The sequence below is a fragment of the Miniopterus natalensis genome, chromosome 1, assembly GCF_054644295.1.
Source record: "Miniopterus natalensis isolate mMinNat1 chromosome 1, mMinNat1.hap1, whole genome shotgun sequence".
Classification (NCBI taxonomy): domain Eukaryota; kingdom Metazoa; phylum Chordata; class Mammalia; order Chiroptera; family Miniopteridae; genus Miniopterus; species Miniopterus natalensis.
Window position 1 is genome coordinate 22,157,744 of NC_142081.1, and position 8,302 is coordinate 22,166,045.

Below are 8,302 nucleotides of genomic sequence, written 5' to 3' on the forward strand. Positions count from 1 at the left end.
AGACAAGGTTGACCGGCAAGTCACTCAACTTCCGTGAGTCCCAATGTCTCCTCTGCAAAATGGGGATAATGGCATTGCCTTGTAAGACAGTGGCAAAAATTAAATGAGCTGATGTGTGTAAAAGTTACCAGCATATGTAAAGTGCTCACCAAAATATTAGTTTCGTTCTTTCCTTCCCAAATCATAATTTCATCCATGGTTATTTTCTTTTGATGCTGCTGATAGAGCTGGTAGAACTTTCTGGACCTCCTGTGTTGCCACTGCAGAATATCCGGGTCCTGGGAATGGTAATACAGGCTCAACTGGCCTTATACCATCCTTTGTAGAGTTTCCTGCATTCATGATGCTCCTGACTTTCTCTGGGACTCTGGGATCTCCTCTTCTATCCTTTGAGTATTTTCTTCAGCTGCATATAGCTCTATATAAAGGACTGGAACTGAGTTCAACGATGGGTGGGGAGGAAGTCCTGCAGTCACTCAAGTCACCAGACACTGACTCAACCCAGAAATCAGAATGCTCAGGCCCATGCAATAGCTCAAACTCTACAACTGAGAGGTACTGCAGGAAAGAAGCCTGTGGTTGGTGAAGAGCTTTCTTCTTTCTTTCTCAGTTCCTCTCCCTCTAGCTCCCCAGTCAGAATTAAGATCCCTTTTGAGTTGGAGCAGGCAGAAGAGAAGAAAGGAGAGGGGCAGGGGGGCTCTTACTTGACTGGCAGGAGGGAAGGTGGATATTCTGTCTTGGGCGTGGTTGTGTCCGTAGGAGGCTCTCCACCACTTGGACCCTCCCCTCAGCTGTTGTCCAGGGCTGTCACTCTCCTCCAGCTCATTATAACACTCTTCTCATGGGTCATAGGAACTGGAGATCATTTCAGACAAGGCCCAATGTGACCATACCTACTTTCTCTTGCACAATTGGCTCACATCTGGTCTAAGGGACACACTCAGATGTCCCTGCCCAGACACACTCTGGGAGTTTGTAGGCCAGTCCCAAAGCTGCATAAATATCTCCTTCCAGCCAGACCATCTCTCCTTGACAATTAAATTTCCAGGCTAATTTAACAACACAGGTCCATTGTATTCCACACCATGCCCCCCTCCCCCCACAATCAATCACAGGGACATGTACCAAGCTCTCTGAAACCCCTTCCACTAGATTTGAGATGAGGGGCAGGTACCTCTCATCTACCCTCTTGGAAGTGGTGAGGCTGACAGCACCTCAGTAATTTTTTTCCCCAAATAAATCTTCTCTACAAACCGTCTCTACCTTAATCTCTAAAAGCCAGACCATTTTACACCCTCAGTGTGGGTATAGGTAAAAAGTTAGAGTTCTGTAACAAATTTTTGGATCTTACCTTGAAATTTTGCATCTTCTCTGACATCAAATTGGAATGTCATGTCCACTGTATCATGATGCCTCAGGGGAAACTTTCAATTTACTATCTTGTTATATTTACTTTGGTCTTGATGCAACTGCAGGTGGAGATAAGGAACATTTGAGGCCTGAAATGCAAACCATTATGCATCCATGTCCATGCCCTCCCTCCCTCCCTCCCTCCCTCCCTCCCTCCCTCCCTCCCTCCCTCCCTCCCTCCCCCCTCCCCTCCTTCCTCCCCTCCTCCACCCTCCCTCCCTCTCTCTCTCTTTCTTTCCTTTTCTTTCTTCTTCCTTTTCTGGTTTACCCAAGGAGTGTATTTGGGCAGACCAGGGGACTGGGAGGCCCTGCATCTAAAAGAAGGTGTTGAGCTGCTTGGTGCTGAAGTGTGGCTTGTGCTGGCAATGAAGGACCTGGTGGGGAAGGGGGAACTTGACCTTGGAGTCCTGGGACTGTGTGGCTGCTGGTCAGCAGCAGCACTTGCTGGCTGCAGTCTCCTCCACCTTCAGGATCTGGACTGAGTGGGCGCGGGCATGGTGCCTGGGCCCCCAGGTGTGGGTAGCGCTGGGCGCTGGCACCCGCTGTGGTCAGGTGCCAGTACTCCCGGTACATGTTGTGGGTGCCACTGTGGAGCCATAGAGCAGCCAGATGCCAAAGTTCTTCACCGGAAGGGGGGATTTTTTGAACACTTGCCCACGGTGGACTATTTCTCCTGAAGATTTTATCTTCTTCCGTCGAGACACAAAGTACCAGAAGCGGGACTTGGCAACGACATGGTTAGGTGCAAAGATGTGCATACGGTAGAGGGACAGTGTTTGGCACTTGTGGGGGGCAGGCCGCGCCCCACCACCTTGTACTCACAGCGGCCCGAGGCCTGCATAGCGTCCTCTCTGCGTTTGCTGCCACCCGCAAAAGCCATGCCACACACTTCTTATTGTTGACAGTCTCTTGGGAACGAGCACATTTGCCTGGGATCAGCAGACGGTCTTGGGGAATGGACTGGGCCAGGGACACACTGGTAACTCTCAGCCACCCCTTGGAGAGCACTGCAGAGAAGGCTCAGGGAGCTCTTCATCTTCCTCCTACTGACTGTCGCTTCTCCACAGGGAGACTGACTGAGCCCAGCTCTCCTGGGCTTAGGGGGTACAGCACCCCAGGGGTTTGGAGGACTCCCACCTCCTGGGGCTGGGGAGGGGGACCTGGCTTCCCAGCCTCTTTTGGGCTTAGCTGGCAGAAGCGGGAGGGGGCGCCGAGGAGATGGGAGGAGGCGCAGGAGGGGCTGGCCTGCATGGGACACCATCTCTCCAGGCTCGCGGTAGCCCTTGCTGTAGCCCTGGGCACGTTTTCCATCTGTTTTCACATGTGCCTGTTTATCCTTTCCTGCAGCTGATCTGCCACACGATGGGTCTGCTGCGCCCTCCACGCCCAGAGCCCACGCAGCCTGGGCAGGACCCCGAGCGCAGGCACAGAAGGCTGAGTGCGCGACCGAAGGCCAGCAGTCACCTTGTTTACGTTTAGGTCCGTTAATGCCACGCGGTTGGCGGAGGGTCTTTAGGTGTCAGCACCACCCATAGGCATTACATAGTTATTCTGGCCTGAAGCCAGTGGAGAGATCGAATTTAATTCTCCAGCCCAAACTGCTTTAATATGCTTGTGATGAAAAAATATATATATATATATATATATATTGGGGGAATAAAGGAAAGATAAGATGAAAAAAAATCACCCATAATTCCACCACCGAGATAATTACTGTTAATATTTTCTTAAATCTCTGCTTTCATGAATATTGTTTTAAATCGTTGGATTCATTTTTATATTCAATTTTTATTTCTTTGCCTCATTTCAGTATCATTTAAAATTTGTTCCTAAACATTGTTTTGATTTTTTATGTAACTTTTTTTTTCTCTTCATAAAAATAAATGAATGCTCGTTGTGGGAAGATGGAAGAATTTAAAGAGACTAAGTAGCATCATATAACTTCCACCATATTTCCTTCAAGTCTTTTTTCTACGAATTTATTTGCATCTGATTTACAATACTGGCAATCATATACCACATACAGTTCTTTCAAAATGTTTTTCAAATCAAGTTTTGTGAAATAATATGTACCCGTGTTTAAATAAGAATGGCCTATAGAGTTGCATAGGGTGACTAGCAGTGCTGCTGTGTACCCCCTCATGTCCCTGTCCTGATCCTCAGAGGCAGCTGCTATCAGCCCTTCTGGTATTTTCTTCTGGTGGTCATGTCAGCCCGTATCTCCCATTGACTCAGGTCCACCACAATTTCCTGCTTATCAATGTTAGACCTTATCCACTAGACTTCCTGCCTCATGATATGGCTTGTCTAGCCCCGTCTCCTCCATGGCGATAATTTCTCTATTGGTCACTTTTTACTGTAAGCGACAGACTTCTATCCTTTTAGTCTTGTTCTCTTGACTCTAGACACTTACTTTGACTCTTCATTTTCTATAGGGAGGAACTCCCCATACTCCGTAGATTGATTTCTGTCTACAATACTTGGGCTTTTCAATGTCAACATTTACACGGGGTTCTGCGACAACGATTATGTTTCTCTCTTTCCTATAGGTTCATCTGGAAAATTAAGAATCAGTACACCGTGTTTTTGTCATTGTGGCTATGTCGCCGTGGTTCATTGCCGAGCCAAGAAGTGCCCCAAGGGTACATGTGCTACTTGAACAGCTCTGCTTTGCCTGGGTTTTCACGGTGTGTTTTGTCTTTATCACATTCTCTATTCCACCCCAACCTTTTCATCCAATTGGGTATCCAGCGAGCTTGTGCTGTTGTTTTCTGGAGGCTCTCCTCCAGGGGCCTCTGTCCTGCTCCAGGCCAGGCCGACCGCCCTGGAGCCTGCCGCACACCCCAGCTGACACCTCCTCTCGCTCTTTTCCTGCCTCAGATCCTCTTTTTCATGGATTCTGTTTTCCTTTAGGTTTCCATGTGGGTGCAGTACATCCATCCAGTAATTTCCAAAAGCTTGGTGTGAAGGAGGTGAATTTTTTTGAGCCCTTGTACATTTCTAATATTTGGATGTGGAGTTTCTGGATTGAGCCTTGATTTCCTTATCTTTTCTTTCTTTTTTATCTTGATTTACTTTCTTGGAGAGTTCCTGTAATTTTGTCTGGGTCTTTTATATCTATATGTCTATCTGTGTGTGTATGTGTATGTGTGTATTTAAGAGTGGAACATACTGCTGTTTTGTTGGGGGTGGCTGGGGGGTTCTTGGTGGCTTTCTTGGCGGAGCATGGTGGGGTAGGGAACAGACTGTTCCACCCACAGATACTCAGTTAATTCCTCCGCAGTCACAGCCTTGCTTCTGTCCTCTTGCCCTTCTTTGCACTGGCATTTCTGAGTGCTGTGACCCATCCCCTGCTGGGTCAGCTACCACTCCTCCATCAGGTTTCCAATTTGCCCACGTCTTTTGAAATTAGGCCCCCCTACTTGTTCCTTTTTTCTTTATTATCATTGAGTAGGGTCCTGGAGAAAGATACATGCAATTAATGTGCCATCTTTTACTAAAAGTCTCTATATACACTTTTTTAAACAAAAAACTTTATTGAGATATAATTAGATAAAATGCTATGCGCCACTTTTAAGTATATAGTTCACTGAGTTTTAACAAATACATTGCAGTCAAGACATAGAACGTTCCCATCTCCAAAGGGCTGCTTGGTGCCCCTTCCCACTGGGTCCTCACATGCCCCTCCTCACCCACCTCAGGTAACGGGTACTTTGCCTGTTCCAGGATTTTATATAAGTGGAACATACGGTGTGTACACTTCAGTGCCTGGCTTCCCTTTCTCGGTGTAACATTTCTGAGAGCCTTCCAGGTGGCTGTATACATCAATACTGTGTTCTTTTTATTGCTGAGTAATAAATAGTCCATTATGTGTAGGTGCCGGAGTCTGTTTATCCATTCAGCTGCTGGTGAACATCTGGGTGTGGCTGGTTTTGATGAAGGGATGATGGGCTTCATATTCAGGTAGGAGTGGGAGCGCTGCATTATCTGGAGGAGTATGTTTAACTTTATAAGAACCTGCCAAACTCTTCTCCATAGTTGTGGAACTATCTGAAACTCCCAACGGCAATAAATGAGAGTTCTAGTTCCTCCCCAGCTTTGCAATACTTAGTATTACCCCTCTTCTTAATTTTACACATTTTAGCGAGCGTGTAGCTCCTGCTCCCACTCGCTGGTTTGGTTTGCGTTTCTCTGACAACTGTTGATGTTGAACATCTTTTCATATGCTTATTATTTATTTCATGTCATCTTCTTTTTTTAAAATATATATCTTTATTGATTTCAGAGTGAGGAGGGGAGAGGGAGAGAGATGGAAACATCAACGATGAGAGTCATTGATTGGCTGCAGCCCACAACCCGGGCATGTGCCCTGACCGGGAATCGAACCCCGATCGCCTGGATCCTAGGTCGACGCTCATCCGCTGAGCCACGCCTGGACAGGCCATGTCATCTTCTTTTGTGGAGTGTCTTCACATCTTTTGCTCCCTTTTTAATGGGCCATCTTCTTTTTCAGGTGTACGGTTCTTGTATGTTTTGGAGTCAGGTCTTTCCTGAGATAGTCCCTATGTGTTTTTGAAGCCTGTGTCTCCCCACTTTATATTGTATCGTAAGCAGTTCTTCCTGCAATTACTTTGTTTGAAAACATGGTATTTAATATTTGTTAATATTCTGCCACACACATGTGTTGCTATTTACTTTAATAGTTTTTCATTGTTGGACATTTATGCTGGCACTTTTGTTTTGGGATTATTCTCATAGCCGTACAATGCCTCTCCTGGTTGGCTCCTTAGGGTAGGTTCCTAGAAGCAAAGATGCAAGGTTGAAAGGTAGAACATATCATGGACTTTTGATAAATGCTGCCAAATTGCTTCCTGAAAACTTTGCACCAATTTAAATGCCACTAGTAGGTGAAGACCCCATGTTATACCATTATCGCCAGCTTTGGATATTCTTGTTTGGAAAAAAAAACACTGGCTAATTTAATAGGTGGAAATGGCAGTTGCTTTTAAGCTGAATTTCTGAAATGACTGGTGTGCTTGGACATCTTTCCAAGTGTTTAGTAGTCATTTATTTTTCCCTCTCTGTGAATTGTTTATTCATATTTTTAGTTCGCAAATGGGTTTCTGAGGCATGTTTCCCAACCCTGCAAAGAAGCTGCAGTGGGTGGAAGTGTTGGGCATTGGAGTCAGGGGAGGAGAGAAATAAACGTGCTGGCAGCTGATCAGGAAGTGGGGTGTTGGATTGAGGGGGTGCCCCAGAACACCCAGAAACCCTGCACGCTTGACACAGGATAACCAGTTTGTGAAAGCTTCCACTTCTTTTTGTAAATAGCTAGGGGACAACACTGTGGGGATTCCCAAAGAAGCAGGGATAAAAGCTTGGCTTCTGCGAGTTAAATTGTAACTTTGTTGCCTAACTGAGCTTGACAGTGTTATGTAAGGTCATCAGACTGGGTCAAAACGGCTCCCAGGCCAGCAAGTTTTGACAATAACCTCAACAAGAGAATTGCCAGCCCTAAATAATAAGTTTGTCCCTCAGGAGGGGGGAAGGGGTGCGGTTCTCCATGATCAAAATAAATGTAAAAACGCTCCAGGCTTGTGGGTAAAAAGGTCATATGGATATTGTTTCAAACTGACCATGCAGAATGCTCCTCAAATGTTTTGAGCCCAGGAGTGCCTCACAACCCCCCACAGGAAGTCCCCTCATGTAGAGGTTAGAGTCCCTGGGGATGTCTCCCATGAACTCATGCATGAAGAGTCCCTCCCAGGTCTTTCTGGGAGTCCCCAAAGCATGTCCCACATGTGCTCACAGATGATGGACCCCTTGACAACTTTTACGGGTGTCCCTAGGGAGCCCCATACATCAGCTCACAAACAAGTCTGCCCCAGGTATTTCTGGGAACTCCCAGGGGGTATCTCATAGGGGCTCATAGATATGAGTTCCCCCAACATTAGCAGGGTCCTTAGGTAGTGTCTCATATCGGCACCCCAGGCTGTGCCCCTGCCCCAATATTCCTGGGAGTCCCTGGGGAGAGTTGCACCTGCGTTTACAAACAAGGCCTCTGCTCTCCAGGGCAGCCGCTGCTTCAGCTTGTGTCTCCCAGTGTCCTAGAGTCTCCCACCGGACATCTGACCAGACACTGCTCCCCCTTTGCGGGTGATGATGTCCCTCTGTAATTAGAGCCTTTCTGCCCAAACTGCAGGATGGTGGGAAGTAAAGTGGGGTAGAGTCCCTCCCTTTCCTCTGTTGGAGGGTGGCCAGGAGGGCTGGCTGTGCCTCAATGTTTTATGTAGTGTTAGTTGACAGTTCTTTCTATTTTTACAGATAGTTCTCCTGTTCTTAATGAGATTTCTATAGGAGTCTTGGTGGGCAGGCCCAGGAGATACACTCAAAGGACAGCATTATCCTTCTGATGACAGGAGCTTTGTTGCCGCGTTAAGTTCATCACATCTGGCTGCTCCTCCCCCAGGATGAACCCTTTCCTAGGAGAATCTGCAGCCCTTGTAAACGGGTATATTATTCCGTTGCTAGTTTAAGGATAAAGGGATTTATAACGAGGTAGGGGGTCAATTTTACCAAAGAGTCAGGAAGCCAACCAGGAGAAATGCCCAACAACAGTAGGAGCAGAAACCTACTTCTGGGCCCACCCGGACCCACTTCATTATCTCTGAGGCCAGGGACCAGGCAGTAGAACTGCCACCGTAGCTTCTGCAAGGACCGAACACCGCTGTTACCAGTTCCGATCTCATGGCGCATGGCTGCCACCTCATATTACTCACTTTCATGTTCCGATTCTCTGATGGGTGCCTCTGCTTGGTGGAAAGTAGATTGCTTGTGTCAGAAATGGATGTAGTTTTCAGTTCTGAGCAGGAAGGCGTGTGAGAAGGGGTTT

General features: G+C 47.0%; 1 pseudogene; it reads right to left on the reverse strand.

Moving 5' to 3' along the window:
• Nucleotides 1-1,724: 1,724 nt before the first annotated feature.
• LOC107533458 (large ribosomal subunit protein eL20 pseudogene) lies at nucleotides 1,725-2,251 on the reverse strand (annotated as a pseudogene).
• Nucleotides 2,252-8,302: the final 6,051 nt, after the last annotated feature.